Raw genomic sequence first — 19,188 nt, 5'->3', positions numbered from 1 at the left:
CTGAAGCAGTGGTGACAGCTGAGGGAATATTTTCACTTTCCAATAAAATTAAGGAAGAAAACATGCTCTTCAGTCACTGAAGAATTTGGGGTTGTGAAATCAGTGTGTGATTGTCGTTTGATGTGTTGCAACACTCATGTGCTGGAGATGAGCACCTCCTTACCTGCCATCTCTTGTCTACAAGTGTAGGGGTATCTAAATTCTGGTGTCTAACCTCATGTACACTTAGAAATACATTTCACTGAGATCAGGAATGGACCTCTCTACAATAGACCTTCACCTACAGGATGTAGGCAAATTAGTTAGCATGAAGGGAGAATTGTCCCCATAAGTACACTGGGATGGTAAATAAGAAAAAAAAATTACATTTTATGATTCAAGAAAAAAATGTCAACTAACCTCACAGAAAATTGGAATGGAAAAATCACTTCCCAGTATTTTTCTGTCCAAATTTACGCAACAGGTTCCTTCACTTATTTCTTTCAGGGCCTAATATAGGGTTTGTGACACAAAGATACATTCTTTGTCCTCAGAAAGCTTGCAGAACTTATAGAGGCAATCTATACTGAGGCCTTGCATCTGAATAGCACTTTTTAGCTACAGGGATCCTTCACACGCTTCGCCTAATCTGATTTTGTAACAACCCGGGGAGGTAGACAGGACAGAAATAATCATCCCAATTTTATAAACTTGTAAACAGAGGAACCAAAAAATTAAGGGACTTGCTCAGTGTCGCATGATAACAACAGTTTCATCCAGGACTAAATTCAGTTCTTCTGATCTAAGTTCATGCCCTTTCCAATATTTCTGGCTGCTTGTAGTATTTGGCAGATGTTCAAGCCTTTTACCAATTGCTCTTCCTGGTCTTTATAAATTGTCAAGAACCAAACTTAGACATTCCTCACTCACTGGAATTTAAAATTCTGTGTCTAAGAAGTATTGAATTCTTCATGAATTCCCAGAATTCTAAGTGGGACCTTTAAAATTGTGTTGTCTGTCGTATGTATCTTTATCTCTTCTCTGAGGACTATTTCAATCTGTGTCTTTCCATAGAAGAGTCTGAGAACTTAAACATCACTAAACTTACTCTCATAAGGACAATGCATGAGAAAATCTGCTGTGCATTGTCAATGGGAGTTACTAATTGAAATTTCAGTACTTTGAAGAGACATCTGTACTTCCATGTTTACTGCAGCACTATTCCCAATAACCAAGATACGGAATCAACTAAGTGTCCATCAGCAAATGAATGGATAAAGAAAATGTGATATCTGTACACAATGGAATATTATTGACCCATACAAAAGAATGAAATTCTGTCATTTGCAGCAGCATGGATGGAACTGGAGGTCATTATGTTAAGTCAAATGAGCCAGGCACAGAAAGACAAATATCACTTGTTTTCACTCATATGTGGAAGCCAAAGAAGTGGATGTCTTTACCAGAGATCAGGAGGTTCCCAGAGGCTGGGTGGTTACCAGAGGCCAGGAAGGAAAGTGGGGAGAGGAAGATGAAGAGAAATTGGTTAAGGGGTACAAAACAGAGTTAGATAGAAAAAATAAGTTCTAGTATTCAATAGAGGGCAATAGAAAAATTATAGTTAACAACATTTTATTGTATATTATTGTATATTACAAAATAGCTAGAACAGAATAATTGTAATGTTTCCAACACAAAGAAAAGATAAATGTTGGAAATGATGGCTCTCCTGATTTCCCTGATTTGATCATAACACATTGTATATAGGTATTGAAACATCCCATGCACCCCCAAAATATGCACAATTATGATATATCAATTAAAAAATTCAATGAAAGACATTGCTTAATAAGCACAATTCTAGAAAAAACTATTGCTATACAGAAGAATGACGGCTGATCTGTAAATAGGCCAGAAAAGGGAGCATTCCTCTTTTCAAAACCAATTTAACAGACAAGGATTTGAGGAAGCCATTAACCAGTGCATAAAGACTCACATGTGGGGTGCATAAATTGCTCTACTGAAATGTTGACTTCCAAATATTACTCTGTGAAGCATGTGCCAGTTCAAAGGCTGGGATGATACCCTGACATTAAGAGACAGACTTTTTAGCAAACAGAGTAAAGGCAGGTCTTATTATAGTTTGATGTGTACGTGAGGCTTTGAAATGAAGGTCCTACAGAATGACTACCTAACTGTCTGAAAATTATAAATATATGTATTTGAGTTTCCTCCTCTTTATAGGCTTAAGTCCTAAGGAAGGAGTAACATTTCTAATGGTACCAAGTCTACTATGCCCATAACCCAGAAAAAGAAGAAAAATAGAAGAAAAGAAAAAAATACACTTACAAAGTTCCTACCATTAGAACATCTCTATACAATTTAAATCTGTATTTTTCATTCTCGAATGGGCTTTCTAATCAGTATAACAATAGCTTCAAAAAGACACATTCTTTCTTTTCTTTTACACCAGTCACAAGAAGGTGTCAGAAGATATCTTATCTCTTCACTCTCACATCCTCTTATATCCATCGAAAACCTTTTCCCAAATTAAACATCAACCAGATAACTGAAAAAAAGTTCAGTTCCTACTCCTGAAAAGAATATTTTAATCAGTGCTGTGAAAATATTCACTGCCTTATCCCTGGCTATATAAATCCTCTACAATAATGAAATTCTGGTAATGTTCAGAAGTAAGTATCTCTAGTGCCAGATTAATATAGAGAATCATAAATCAATGTTAACATTTATTTAGGGCTCCTTTGTGCCAAGCAAGGTGTTAGGCACGTTACATCTGTCTTCTCTCGTAACACACAAGAAATACAACCTAGTATTTTTAATGAGTGTTATTAGTGCAATTTTACAGAGAGGAAAACTGATGCTCAGTGAAGTGAAGCAATTTGCTGACAGAAATGATGGTACAAGTACCAGTGTCAGGTTTTAAACCCAAGCCTGTCTCTTTCCAGCTCCTGTGGTGCTCCCTTCACTATTCCAAAACATGTAAGCACATTGTCACTTTTCTCATCTGTAAAAAAAGTGCTGTGCCTTAATATTTAATATCGATTGATTAACATTTTAATATGTTAATATTAAATTAACATATGTTAATTTTATATGTTAATATTAATATGTTAATATTTAATATCAGAATATGGAACAGTATTTGAGTTTTTTTTAATATAACAAGAAAATAACCACAAAGGCATTCAGCAAAGATAACTCACACTGATGCAAGAACGTGTGCTTCATGGAGTTGTGGGGTTCTCTCTGGTGACATGTTCTGAGTGAAGATTTTGAAAAAGGGAAGGGATGCTTCCTGGTGGGCACAGAATGTTTTGCAAATGGCAGATGGTAACACTGAGACAAACTGTACTTATTCACTGGGCTCCCCAGTAACTGCACACACCGAATGGGCCTGAATTACGGTTTATCCAGATGCCAGACTTTGAGGACACTCCCCATACCACTCACCTGTAAGGCAGAGTGAGCACCTGTTAGATGACTGAAGTGGCTCAGTGCTTCTATCTTCAGGGCAGAAATGGTTCCAGATGCATGTTAATGCTTGTATGGCTATGTGGCAAGGAGTGGCACACTCTTCCTTGCCACATCTCCATAGTTTGAATATTCAGAGCACAGCAGCAAGGGAGGAAGGGAGAGGGAGGGAAGTTTGATTTATTCAAGCTAGAATTCAGTGCTTAATACCGTGCTAGGCAGTGCCATAGGCATTGTCTCATGTATTTTTTAAGGTAGTATCTGTATTCATTATTTGAATCAAACTGGAGAGGTTAAATGATTTACCTAATGTCATTCTAGAGCCCACTGGGAGTCCAGGTCCATATTTCTTCCTCTCCTCTATTCAACTACCTAATTCCTATAATGGTGCTTTCATCCAAACTTGAGGGATTGGGAAGGCAGTTTCCTGGGAACAATCCTGAAGGGAAATGTGGATCTAGTTAACAGGAAACCATGCTTTTGTAGTGCTTACAATCCACACTGTTTTCTCATTTTATCCAGCAGAGCTTAGCATCCAAGACATTTACTTGTCTGTTTCAACAGCTGTTAGAAATTAAAAACAAACAAACAAACAAAATTGGGCTGAGAGCTTTGGAAAAGCATTTGGCAATGTATCTTAGGTTAAACCATATAACACTGCCAATTTTTGACTGATTTTGGCCTATAAACCCCAGAATTTCTTATGGCCATCCTAATATATAAATTTAATACACACACTCATAATATTTGAGTCAGCTAGCGTGTCAACATACATTTATAAGATATTGCAGGTTTTTTTCTAACAACAAAGACTGCATAATGCCTAAATACCTATTAAGAGCTGGACTAAAAAAATCTAAATATTCTGCACCCATGCAATGGAATACTATGCAGCTATTAAAAAGAATAAGTAAATTTATATTTGCCGATATAAAAAGATATCTAAAATCAATTAAATGAAAAACAAGATACATAACAAGAACAATATATTCTATAAATTGACAAGTGAATGCTTATATGTGAATCATATTGATTTATAAATAAACACATAAATAATGTGCACACACACATATATGTCTATAAATCTGGGCAGAGAGATTGATGATTTGAAGGCTGTAACTCAGGAAAAACTTATTTTTATGTGTATTCTTTTGTGGCATTTAATTTTTTCTTTTATTCTTTGTGTAGTATTCTAAAAATTATTATGAAAGGCAAAGAAAACACTCTTTGATACCTACAACAAAACTGTGTAGAAGAGAAGAGAGATCTCTGAGACTTCTGCCCCGCAGTGAAACAGAGAAGAGGAACATTTTTTAGTGGAAGAAACAATGACTAAAGATAGAAAGGAATGAATGGTGCCAGGCCTAGTGGCTCACATCTGTAATCCCAGCACTTTGGGAGGCTGAGGTGGGTGGATCACCTGATGGGTCAGGAATTCAAGACCAGCCTGGGCAACATGGTGAAATGCCGTCTCTACAAAAAATCCAAACATTAGCTGGGCGAGGTGGTGCGTACCTGTAATCCCAGCTACTCGGGAAGCTGAGGCAAGAGAATTGCTTGAGCCGGGGAGGCAGAGGTTGCAGTGAGCTGAGATTGTGCCATTGCACTCCAGCCTGGGTAACAGAACAAGACTGTCTCAAAAAAAAAAAAAAAAAAGGAATGAAAAGAGCCATGTTAATTCCCTGGGCTCTAGAAAAAGGGTGAGATGGAGCCATTCTGGGATGAAGAAGTATCTGTCATGGGGCAAGATAACAAGTCATCTTGACCCTCCCAGTCTCCTGGGTTCCTAATGCTCCCTGCTGGAGCCCCTTGTCCTGGCTATAGAACCATAGCTGCTGAATAGATATTTAGAAATCTCTGATCTCACTATCCAAATAGACTCCCAAATCACTCCATATCACAACCCCCTGATTTATTTTACTTAAAGAAAAACATAGCACTTATCACTAACTGACACTTATACATTAACTGACGATTATTTATATATTTGCTTATTTTTAAATTTTCTCCTACCAAAAAACAAGTTCCAGAACAGCTGACATTTCATCATGTTTAATAGTGTCTCCCTGGAGTCTAGAACAGTGTCAGGCACAGTACATGAGGGGCAGGTGGATGGATGTCTGTCTGCATGCAGTCATGGATGGATGCATGACTGAGAGAGGGTTGCTGCTGCTGCTGCTGCTGCTGCTGCTGCTGCTGAGACCACAGAGAGGAAACTCTGAACTCACTGTTCTTTAAAACTAACACTACAACCTGTGGTTAAAACTATATTTGTGGAGGCCAGGCACGGTGGCTCACGCCTGTAATCCCAGCACTTTGGGAGGCTGAGGTGGGTGAATCACCTGAGGTCAGGAGTTCAAGACCAGCCTGACCAACATGGGGAAATCCTGTCCCTACTAAAAATACAAAAAATTAGCCAGGCGTGGTGGCAGGTGCCTGTAATCCCAGCTACTCAGGGGGCTGAGGCAGGAGAATCACTTGAACCTGGGAGGTTGCAGTGGGCCAAGATTGCACCACTGCACTCCAGCCTGGGCAACAAGAGTGAAACTCCATCTCAAAAAACAAAACAAACAACAACAACAATAACAAAAAATTGTATCTGTGGGGGTTGTAGTTTTCAAACAATAAAGAGAAATGCCTAGTTTGACAATCCGACAAGATTGTCTGAGAATAGAGCAGTCCTGAAAAATCTTTGGTGGGTGGTTTCTATGACTTCTATATCAACTGGTAATAATTTTTCAGACATATAGAAGTCTAGCTTTTTAAAATTTTTGTTTGTTCGCAATGGAGTGAGACTCTTCTAAGGACATAACAATATGGAATAACATAGTTGGCACAGGAAATGTTTTCTGAATCCCAATCAACAACTAAGAAGCAACTATTTGAATGTAAAGCTTAGTAAACTGGAGACTGCTTGTAGAGCAAGAGTTGAAGGAATTCCTAAAATCTACCTTCGGCAAATGAGAAAAAGACAACATATTAGATTTGTGTGTCTCCTGCAAGTCCCTATCCTGATGCCATAGCTGATTAGTCACAATAGAGCACTTCATGCTCAATTTCATGTTGGGCTGGAGTCCTGTTCCCAGAAATTTGGGGTAAGAGCTAAGAAAAAGCCATCCGGTATGCCTGTATGACTAGAGGTGTAACATCTTTAGAGTTGTTGGTGACCGTATTCTGCCACGTTGAGGGAGAGACAGCCTGACAAGAAACAGGAATGATGCAGATGTGCCAGGATACATGAGGACAAGAGCCGGAGAGAAACACTGTGTCAGAGAGTCAAGTAAAGTGTTCAGGCTGATCCTGAGGCTTTGTGGCAAGTTTTCTTTGAGTACCTGCCAAAGTTCCACAGTATAGAACAACACTGAGACTTGAACCCATTCTAATTTTGCTCTTATGCAAAGGAAATACTGTCTTTCTGCATCATACTTGGGAGATAAAACATATTTCTTTCTCTTGGCATTTTTATTTTTATGTAAATCTTTTTTCAAAGCTTGCATATATTGCATCATATATCAGTTTCTTACTGTGTCTCTCATATATCCACAATTTAAAAATACTCCCATTTTATTTAAACATCCAAATACTTGGCTGTTAATTTTGTCTGGATCATATATTCTTTCTAAGTTTAAGTTTTTGTTATCAGGAACAACTGAGTTTAATCTACAATTACTTTCTGTACTACAAATAAAAGATGTGACTATAAAGCAGTATCACTGCTTTCAATCTTGAACAAATTCACCAGAGTTTGTATATCTAACTATCTTTCTGGCCTATCAGAATATTTTCTTAACCCCAGCATGGCATATGTATGAGAAAGGGAGTTACGGATTTCTACTGGACCTCAGAGTAAAAATCTTTTAAGAGCTATTAATACCATATGCTCAGAGAAACAAGGAGGATTGTGTAATTTGTTTGGAGTAGGTGGTCAACATGCATAGAGGTAGGGGATGGCCAGGTTGCTCACTGGTGTTAAAGACATCAAAGCCAAAAGCACTTGAAGTCTTTCCTCTAGGTTAGGGTTCTTTTAAAAACTTGAAAGACAAGTGCCTGCCTTACAGGGAACCTGTAGAGGGCAGTATTGCTGTGTATTTTGTATCTGTCAACTAAGAAACTACTTCCACACAGCCAAACAATCTAGGCATGAACAGATACAAGCTACTAGGTTAAAAGTCTAATTGGTTTTAAAGGATACCTGGTTTGTCGCTCTTATTTTTAAAGTCACTCACAAAATTTTAAAACATTGTCCCCTCCAAATCTTCTTTACTTATTCACAGCACCATTTTTATAAAATGTTCTGTCCTGATGATTTAGGTTCTGTCCTTAATGATTTTAAAATATATTTTAAAAAATTACAAATTATTCTATTTCAGAATCTAAATGTAAAGAGCAGATATTCAATTTTCAGCTTTTGCTTGTTTGTTTGTTTGTTTGTTTTTGTTTTAGACAGAGTCTAGCTCTGAAGCCCAGGCTGGAGTGCAGTGGCACAATCTCGGCTCACTGCAAGCTCCGCTTCCCGGGTTCACGCCATTCTCCTGCCTCAGCCTCCCGAGTAGCTGGGACTACCGGCGCCCGCCACTACGCCCGGCTAATTTTTTGTATTTTTAGTAGAGAAGGGGTTTCACCGCGTTAGCCAGGATGGTCTCGATCTCCTGACCTCGTGATCCGCCCACCTCGGCCTCCCAAAGTGCTGGGATTACAGGTGTGAGCCACCGCCCCCGGCCTCAATTTTCAGCTATTTTAATGCCATATTGTAGGCGGTTCAATTTTGTTTTTATTTGTGCTTAGTGCTTTTTTTTGCTAAATAAAATACAAAAGATATCTAACAAGATTACCTCCCAAAAAAGGATTTTTTTCAAAAGCTATACAAGATACTTTCTACTCTAAAGATATTTTAATATGATCACATTTTAAAACATAAGTGAAACGTAAACTGATGATAGGAGATTGAAAAAGCAAAAAATGAAAGAGCTTATTTTAAAAGTTAGCTTTGCTCATGTTGCTCCAGGCATTTCCTTAAAAGTAGGAGAAAATGTTTCTAGTGCTGTTTATAATGGTTTTAAAAGAAAGAAGCAGCTACTCTCATATGCATTTGTACTGACTGGCAGTGATGTCCCAGCCATGGTTTAGTTATATACAAATAAGATCCCTGAAGTCCTGTATTAATGGTTTCCCATTAAAACAGGCCAATCAGGCTGGGTGCGGTGGCTCACTCCTGAAATCCCAGCACTTTGGGAGGCTGAGGCGGGCAGATCACGAGGTCAGGAGATCAAGACCATCCTGGCCAACATAGTGAAACCCCATCTCTACTAAAAATACAAAAAAAATTAGCCAGGCGTGGTGGCAGGCACCTGTAATCCCAGCTACTTGGGAGGCTGAGGCAAGAAGAATCACTTGAACCTGGGAGGTGAAGGTTGTAGTGAGCCGAGATCGCACAACTGCACTCCAGCCTGGGTGACAGTGTGAGACTCCATCTAAAAAAAACAGAACACAACACAACAAACAAGCCAATCAAACAACCTGAGTGCCTCTCCTGTTCAGGCGTGTGGTTAAAAGATACATGCAGGCACAAAATATAGCCCCTGCCTCCAAGGACATCACAATAGAGGTTAGGGTATGACATGAATGTTAAAAAAAAGTGAAATCATACAAAGGAAATGTAACAAACACAAGAACTAGTATAAGAAAAAATGCCTCTCTTGAAATTAAATATTTTGGAGTTGGTTATTTTGAGGTTTGCTGGTAGAGGAGCTGGGCTTACACGATGGATAAGTTTGTAGAAAAATAGAAAATGAAGAAGTCATGAAGAATCAGTCAGATACTCAAAAGAAGGAGGACTGCATAGCACAATTTTAATATTTGCAACACTAAATGATTCTTAACAAGGAAGCAGATTCCCAGCCCTGCCTATCCATTCCTGGAAACTGGTCATCATATCGCTAAGGAGGAATTTAGCCCCAATTCCCTAGCTTGCCCTTTCTTTCCCACTTGGGAAAAGTACACAGTGAAAAAAGCAGGTATCTATATTACTGTGTTCACTACTTCCTCCTTCACCACTCCTAGGAAATCTATAGAATTATATGAGAACAAAACAAAACAAATAAAAACCTACCCCGACTTGACTTTAACTTACATCAAATTGCCTTTAACAGTAAATGTGTTCAATTGCTGGCATGCCTATTTTCTTAGTCCACTGGACTGTCAGGCTACAGGGGAAGGCACTGGGTTTTGGAATCATAGTACCTAGCATCATGCTGCAGAGCCAGGCTAGGCATTAGAATAATCTGCAGAACTTGGAAACTTATAGATTCTTGCCACCTAATAGAAATTTTCCCTCCAACAAACTTCTCCAGGACTTTGTTTAGCATGAAGAACATTCTTCTATGTATTACACTTAGTTTGGTACTCTGTAGCCCATTAGATTATTATGAGATTATTCACAAGTTCAAGGACTATGTTTTATTCACTTTTTATGTCTTTCATACTGTGTAGTATGCAAGTAGGTACACAGGATGTACTTGTTGATTTTATTTTCTTATAGTTTTTTTTTTTTTTAAGAGATAAGGTGTCACTCTGTCACTCAGGGTGGAGTACAGTTGTGTGAGCACAGCTCATTGAAGCCTTGAACTCCTGGAGTGAAGGGATCTTCTTGCCTCAGCCTCCTGAGTAACTGAGAACCACAGGTGCACAGCACCATGCCCAGCATATGTGTATATATATATTATATATATGTATATATACTACTATATATATTATATATGCACATGTATGTATACAATATAATACATATACTCTATAATACATATATATGTATATATGTATATATACATATACTACTATATATTATATATATACTATGGTATATATTAGTAGTTACTGGGGTCTCTCGCCATCTTGCCCAGGCTTGTCTCAAATTCCTGGTCTTAAGTGTTTCTCCTGCCACGGCCTCTTGAAGTACTGGGATTATAGGCATGAGTCACCATGCCTGGCCGCTGGTTAAATTTATAAGCTTCTCTCCTTTTCACGTTTTCCTGGGCACAAATTTACTCATATCTGACAATGACAACCACTTTAAGGATGAAAGCACCTTGCTTTAACCTCACATTCATATTTGAACATTGTTTGGAATTAATAGTGGAGAGCATTGAGACTGGATTAAAGAAGGCTTCTGAAAATGGAGGGCACATTTAGACTTGTCTAGCTGTTTAGTGGTGGCTGGCATATGATATTCTGTACCGCCTGGCTAATTCCCTCTAATGATTGGAATACCTTTAAGAATTCTCTGAAATAAGGACTTAACAAACAAATGGCATGCATGGGGAAAGATATATTTTTAAAAGACTAAATAACCATTTTAAAAAGCAGCAATACATAATGAAAAAATATCCCAAGCCAATATGAAAGATGATTCAAGTCTCTTTTGTTACAAGTTGTTCTAGAGTCCTGTCAGTCAGGAATGTCACAGCTACAAGTAACTTCTTGGTTTGCCTCTAACACGTGGAGGGTGGAGGATGGAGGGTTTAGGAGAGACCTCAGTCATCTGCTTCCCAGCTCAACCTCTCTTTATCTCTCTGTGTGTCTTTTCTCTCTCCTTAAACACTGGGGTAGCATTTAACAACCAATATGCTAAAGATCCATTCTCCTTGAATTTGTGCTCCAAGAGTACTAATTTTTTGCTCTCATTTAAGAAATTCTATTCACTTATTTTGTGACTTGGGCCTTATATCTTTCTCACACATATAGAGTGAGTATGTGACTGAGATTAAAAACAGAATCCTAAAAATTCATAGATTCAGGGATTATGGGATTCAAAATCAAGCAAATAACCATTCCAAGGAACATAAGCCAGACTCCTTGCCTCTCCAGGATTGAAGCTTAATCCAAATATGTTTGAATTGTGGTATTACAAGTAAAGTACTCAAGGGTCTTACAAAATGAAAAGCACTTTTCAAGTAGAACATGGCTTCTATGTTTTTCTATAAATATTTGGACAAAGCTGAATTCATATGTGATAATCAAAACAAACACACTGGAACCACTGGAAACAGATGCATCTACAAATGGATGAATTCCTTAAAAAGAATGGTTTTGTTTTTGTTTTTGTTTTTAATATGGAGGATGAAAATCACCTACCAAACAACAATTCCATAGCTCTTGGTGGCAACCATAGGCAAATCTTGGGATTTGAGAACTTGAAAAGATGCTAGGAATTAAATAATCAATTAGTTTTCAGTCTTGATACCATACTTCTGTGTTATATGCTACAACTTAGTAGTTGCTAATTAATGATAAAGTAGTGCTATTTGTAAGAGATTTGCTTATTTATAATTAAAGTTGTTTTAAGATTATTTTTACTTAAGTTTTGGCGTGTTTCCTTGAATGAGGGAGCCAGGATAACATAGAGTCGTTGCACTCTTGTGCTAACTTGCAGTCAGTCTTATTTGGCCTGTGTGTCTTATCATAAAAGAAAAAAAATAAAGATTTGAGAACTGTTACTTTGGTACAACAGTTCTGCTTCTCTTCTCTGTGGGTTTTGTTTCATTGGCTCTTTCTTTTCTGTTTTTGTTTTGTTTTGTTTTTGAGACAGGATCTCGCCCTGTCACGTAGGCTAGAGTACAGTGGTGCAATCATGGCTCACTGCTGACTCAGCCTTCTGGGCTCAAGTGATCCTCCTGCCTCACCCTCCCAAACAGCTGGGACTAACATGCCCAGCTTTTTTTTTTTTTTTTGAGATGGGATCTCGCCTTGACCTCTTAAAGTGCTGGGATTAGAGGAGTGAGTCACCACATCTGGCCCCTCATTGGCTCTTTCAAATGCTTGATTTGAAGTCCCTTTGTCTTTCTCTCAGTTTCACCTCCGAGGTCCCAGACCTCTTTTATTCCCCTAAATATCTTCTTAAAGGCAGTGATGTGCTCTAGCTCCCACTTAAGTACCATGATTTTTTTTTTAGCTGAATTATATGATAATTTGACAACACTGTCTTCTCTTTGCTTTCAATTTCTTTCTGGTGAATCTGAATTTCAGAAACACTCATCATTGCCTAGAGATTCAGATTCTCTCATTTTAACTGAGATCTGGAATCCCTGATAATGCACTAATACTGAATAAAGGCAACATTTTTTCAGAACTTCCATCTCCAGGGCCCCTGTAAATCAGAAAGTTTATAACATTTTACATAATTTAGGTGTCCTGTGTGAAATTTCAAAATATCTACATTTTAACAAGTTTAATCGATATGCTAAAGATTACAGATATTAGCTGTTGCTTATAACCTATGTGCAAAATGGCACTAAAATATAACAAAATTTAAGGCAATTGTTTTTGCCTCCTAAGAAATGTACAGGCTAGCTAGTGATATTTCAAAAAACTTGAAAACAATTCATAATAGAGAATACATAAACATTAAATAACAGTGCATACTTTGGAGTCACAAAAATCAGGGATTGAACCTTGTCACAAACCTCAGTTTCCACATCTGTTAATTGGATTTAATCAAAGAACCGATTTTAATGGCATTATTGTGGAAATTGACCTAACACCTTCTTATCTGATGCAGACATTCAATTAACCAATTCACTATATATCAATCTATACATCTATACATATAGTACACACACTTTTCACCTTTTTTTCTCAAACACTTAAACAGTAATTTGGTAATTCTGTTATTCAGAAATTCAGGTTGCATGTTCCATTCAACTAGAGAGCAAAATCAAGCTCAAGCTTAGCTGGATAGACAGGCTGAGTTAATTAGTATTCCTTTTCTTATTTTCCTCCTCCTTCTCCTCTCTTCTGTCCTCCCTCATTTTCTCCCGCTCTCCATGTTGCACGATAAGAGAGAGACATCATCAGTATCTCGGCTCAGTGACTGCCTATCTCTTCTGGGAGAAAGCAGACTTTTGGCCAGCTGCCAGCTTCTACCTCCAAGGTTGAGGACAATTGCCCACTCTGTGCCATGGTGGCCAAATCCTGCCAAACAGTGGCAGATGGTGTCTTCCCCACAGACCTTCTACAAGTCACATGGCAATTGGCCTGGGTGAATGTTCCAGCTCCTTCGTGACTGGTCTAACCCAGTCGACCCGCCTTTCCACTCCCTCCCCCACTCTGGCAAATAGAACACAGACTTTCAATCACTGTCACTTTTTCCATAATCCTCTCATTGGAAAAGAGAGTTTTTAAAGAGTAGATATTTTTATTTGGTTTTGGTCTTTGAACTACGTAATCAGACCACATAGAATGGTGTCAGCTGCTCTAGTAAAATGCAACTACAACATAAAACATGAAAAAAAAGTACCAGTGCCTGTAAAAAAATTATTTTCTCAATAATCTTTTTCCTCTCCTATATTCATGGAATGGAGCTGTTATTTTATAAAATTATGCACTAAAATATCACTAGGCCCTGAAACAAATTCGGTTTCTCTCTCAACTTCCAGCCAGTTTCAACATTGTTGCCCGCCCTCCAACTCCAGGGAAAGAAAATGGCCCACATCCAGGTAACTGAGGCAGTGAGTTCTTCTGCTCATCACAGTTGCCATCATCTACCAGCTTTTTGGCATTCCTGCCTGTCTCCAAGCCATACACATGCCCAAGTGAACAAAACTGAATCTAAAAATAAAAATAAAAATGCAGAAGTCATACTCAGAGAGCTGGAAGTTTAACACATATAATGATATCGCTGTAAAACTATTTGCTTTTAGAGATTTCTGAAAATGAAAACAAAAACCCTGTTTATGTATTTATTTATTTTAAAACCCTCCCTTTTCTTTACTTCTGGGTAATTTAGTAAGATAGCACCATAGAGTCTCTAAGATGTTCCCATTTTTCCTAACAGCAAAAGCCATTCTAGCCCCATCTCTAGTATGATCTTAATATTGTTTTCTGTTGTGTTTTTCTTCTCTCTTGTGCCTAGTGGGAAACAAATAACCACCTCTCTGGTGCCGAAGGAAGGAAAACCTCCTGTGAATGTCTTGGTTTTTTTAGATTTTTCTGAAAGAACAGCAAAATGGTTATGTGAAAGGGACCCTGCATTTGCTATTTCACTGGCTGGTGACCTAGGGCAAGTTACTTTAATTTGAAGCTTCAATTTCTTTGTAAAATGAAGAGAATAATGTCCTTAACTCATAGCATTGTTAAATTAAATTAAAGAATACAAGCACTGTTAAATTAAAGAATACAATAGTGAACAGAATAAATACTCAAAAAAGTTAGCTTTCATTACTGCTTTTTTATGCATAGGGAATCTGTGTTTCTGGGATAATGTAGGACTACTGAGCTGCATCTATAAGACAACAGTATATTGTTAAATATTCTCTGAAGTGAGGATGATTGCAAGGAAGAGCTTGTTTCATGGTAAAATAAGCCATGGGTTACAAAAATATGCAAAGAATGACATCATCTTCCACTCACACGAAGGAAAGAAGGACGAGAAGAGAGATGATGATAAGAAATATAATAGTCCTCATATTTATCAATTTTTATTGAGTGCCAACCACAAGCAAGCACACAGTATATGACGGTAAATAAAACAGGTAAAAGGTAGCTAAACAAACTATTAAATTCAGAATAGAAAACTCTGTAATAGATATGAAAAAGATGACTAATAAAGAATATCGGCTGGGTGGGGTGACTCACCCCTATATAAGGCCGAGGCAGGCAGATGACTTGAGGTCAGGAGTTCGAGAGCAGCCTGGCTAACATGGTGAAACCCTGTCCCTACCAAAAATACAAAAATTAGCAGGGCATGGTGGTGGGCACCTATAATCCCAGCTACTCAGGAGGCTAAGGCAGGAGAATCGCCTGAACCCAGGAGTGGGAGGTTGCAGTGAGCCGAGATCACCGCACTCCAGCACTGCAGCCTGGACGACAGAGGAACACTCCGTCTAAAAAAAAAACCCCAACAACAACAACAAAAAGAATATCCCAGATCGGAGGAAGGTACTTTCAATAGAAGTTCTCCTCTGAGAAGAAAGCATTTAAATAGAGATTTGAATGATAAGAAATAGCCAAACAAACAAACAAAACAAAACCCAAAGGCATGTACTCTGTAAGGAGGGGATCCAGCATGCGTGAAAGGCCATCGATCTGAAAAATCTGTGGACATTCGTGAACTATGTGGCAAGTCTGTGTGGCTGGAGCATGGGAGCAAGGGGCGATAGGGGATGGGATCCCGTAGGCTATAAGATTGAACGTGGAGTTTTCACGATATGGAGAATGTAATGGGAAGCTGTTGAAGGCTTTACACAGCCAGTTAGCACACTTTAAAATGATCTTTCTGGAATTTGGAAGAAAATGGACTCTAGAAGGATTAAGTGCAGAAATCTAACAGAAAGATGATTTGGTATACGTGAGAAGAAACAGGAGACAGAGAGAAGAAAACCGAGCAGAGATATATTTTGGAAGCAGAATCAGCACCACGGGTTGATGATTGGATGTCAAGTGTGAGAAACAGAGAGGATGCAAGGATAATGCCCTGACTTATGGCAAGTCCTAAGCTTTTCGTTCAGTTAAATGCATATTGACCACCTGAAGATGGAAATGCATAGAAGGGTTCTGGGTAGACTCAAATTACAAAGCCTACTGCACCAGGGAGGCAGGGGAGAGGGAGGCAAGCAAGAAGAGAGCTAGGTGGGGGAGCCCAAGCAGTCCTCCTGGCCTGAAGCTAGGAAAGGGGCAAGGCCATGGCAAGAAAATCAGTCAACAGAGGAGTCAGGTGTGGCATGGTCTCTAAATGCTTCTTTTATTTTCAAGGCTTTAATAACATCAAAAGGCAATCCATGGTGTTCTCAGGCTAGAACTTGGGGATCCTCCCTCCAGCTAAAATAGACAGCAGGCGGCAGACAAGAGAATTATTGAAAATTAAAGAATGAGACTTTTTAAGAAACATGCCTGGTCTTATGCCATCTGCAGCTGACTCAACCAGAGGGAGAAAAACTCATCCTTTAAAAAATGAAAATGATACCAAGACAATCCAATGGGAACAAAAATACTGTGTTCAACACGTGGTGCTGGAAAAACTAGACAATCCACATGCAAAAAATGAAGTTAGATTCCTTTCTTATACCATACACAAAAAATTAACTCAAGGTGAATAATAGACATAAATGTAAGAGCTAAATTATAAAACTCTTAAAAGAAAATATGGGGATAAACCTTCATGATCTTGATTTAGGCAAAGCCTGCTTAGACATGACAGAAGGTGATCAAAGACAAAAGAGATAAATTGGATTTTATCAAAATTAAAAACTTCTGTGGTTCAAGGACACCATCAGTAAAGTAAAAGAACAACTCATGGGATAGGAGAAAATATTATAGGTTTTATATCTGACAAGAGGTTTGTACCTAGACTATATAAAGAACTCTTACAACCTGACAATAATAATAATAATAATAATAATAAAAGCCCAAATGAAAACTAGGCCAAAGATTTGAAAACACATTTCTCCAAAGGAGATATATGCAAATGGTCAAAGGCACATGAAAAGATAGTCAATATTAATTAGCATTAGGGAAATGCAAATAAACCACAATGAGATACCACTTCCTACCTAATAGAGTGGCCATAATAAAAAAGATAGATGTACTCTGGGAGGCCAAGGTGGGTGGATCACCTGAGGTCAGGAATTCGAGACGAGCCTGGCCAACATGGTGAAACTCTGTCTCTACTAAAAATACAAAAATTATCCGGGCATGGTGGTGGGCACCTTTAATCTCAGCTACTTGGGAGGCTGAGGCATGAAAATCACTTGAACCTGGGAGGTGGAGGTTGCAGTGAGCCGAGATCATACCACTGCACTCCAGCCTACATAAACCAAGCACACTAGGAATGGCAGTGTTATTCCTACTTATACTGACAAAATCAAGAAAATTTAATACTAATATAATCAAAGAGAATATGGAAGAGTGGAAAGACAGCTAAGTAGAATGTTGCTAAGTATGAGCCAGCTTCCTTCCTTTCACTGTAGAGCCTTTACATCAACCCTTTCAATACAATTTATTAACATTGTTGGTTGGTGTTAGCATTCTATGCCTTTTCATATTTTCAAATAAGTGACCTGAAAGAAAGAGTGAATTTGCAAATGTCATGAAAGTGAGTACATGTAACAGCTCCAGGGTTCAAAAAGTTGAAAAAGTGCAATATTATCATCTCCTTGCTGCTCCCAATTATTTTGAGCAGCAAGAACATGGCAATATTGCACTTTGCATGGAGATCATATTTTCAGCCACGATTAACATACTGAGCCATTGTGCTTGGCTCCTTCTGTGTAATTAAGTCAGTGACCATTAGACTGAGCCCACAACCAGTTTGCTGCCTAGAGTTTCCTATGAACAATTAGTTCCATTAAGAGTCATCCCAACAGTAGTATAGTGATGGCTTTGAGGCTTTGTGTTTCAGACTGCTAATGAAATAGCACTGCTGGCTTCCAGGAAGTACAGGAGATATTCATCTCAAAGGAAGCAGAAATCAAATCCACTAGAGTCTACAGGTTAACAAAGGGCTGAACAGAATGGGTGAATTTTACATTTGGGCACCAGTTCATAGGCACTGGGGAGAGGGGTCACTTATGACTCAGGTCTGGACTTCCAGCATTTAGAGAAGGAAGGTTATACCATCATGCAACAAACAAACAAACAAAACCATTATTTTTTCACCAGCTGTGTGCTGGTGAAAGAATGATCATCTCATTCTTTTTCCATTGAGTACCTTCACATCAATTGATTTTCACACATCAACTAGGGGAAAGATGACAGAGAAGATGTTACTAAAACTTATCATTGAATTTGAACACATTAGAAATAATGAGGTTTCATTAAAGAAAGCTGAGTTTAGGACAAGTTAGGCACATATGATGGTAGACTAGTGGGATAGTTTGTACTAATTTACACAGATCACCATCCTCATTTGGGTGACACTAGTTTACAGACATTCACATACATTGTCTCATCTGTTAGCTCCACAGTGTAACATTCACTTAACTGTTGAGGAAGTGGACGCCACAAGAATTAGAGAAATTGCCTAAGAGATACAGCAGAAACAAAAATCTGTTCTCCTCTACCTACTTACTAGTTTTGTAAGTACTCGATTGCTTCAATAATGGACTTGATCGGTGTTCCTTGAGTGTTCAGCAGAATTCCACCTCTACATGATGTTTATTGGATGATAAACAATAGTTTCTTGAGGATAAGAATTTGGCACATAATATCTTGCTCATTGCTGATACTTACTAAATGTTTGATTAACTTAACCAAACTTTGAATTCGAATTGAGTCACAGAATTAGTGTAGCACTCAGGGTTTCTGATTAGTAACCCCAGAAGCTACCCATTTCTACATTACACTAACTTCCTGTGCCTTCCTTCCTTCCTTCTTTCTTTCTTTTGTTCAACAAATATTTATAAATGGTTATGACATGTCAGGCAATTTGCTGTACACTGGAAATAAGATGATGAGCAAAACAAAGTTCTAGCTCTCATGGAACTTACATTCTTGAGTGAGAGACAGACATTATTTATATAAGAAAAATAGCAAGAAGTACAGATCATGGGCCTTCAAAGTGGGTTAAGACATCCTGTGAGGGAGGATCGAGTTTCTTTTCTAAAGAAGTAGCAATTGACATACCATTTGAGAGATGAATAGTAGTTATCTTATGAATCTTGAAATGATGGGAGGAGCCATTCTGAAAAGAGGGAACAGCATATATAAAGGGCCTGTGGTTAGTGTGAT

General features: G+C 38.2%; 1 protein-coding gene across 2 annotated transcripts in view; it reads right to left on the bottom strand.

Moving 5' to 3' along the window:
• ARHGAP24 (Rho GTPase activating protein 24) overlaps nt 1–19,188 on the bottom strand; it is a 528,695-nt gene that overhangs the window by 250,167 nt on the left and 259,340 nt on the right. The window lies entirely within an intron of this gene.

This window comes from Pan paniscus, chromosome 3 (genome assembly GCF_029289425.2).
Source record: "Pan paniscus chromosome 3, NHGRI_mPanPan1-v2.0_pri, whole genome shotgun sequence".
NCBI classification, from domain to species: Eukaryota; Metazoa; Chordata; class Mammalia; order Primates; family Hominidae; genus Pan; species Pan paniscus.
This window is presented reverse-complemented; position numbering and strand designations above follow the sequence as displayed.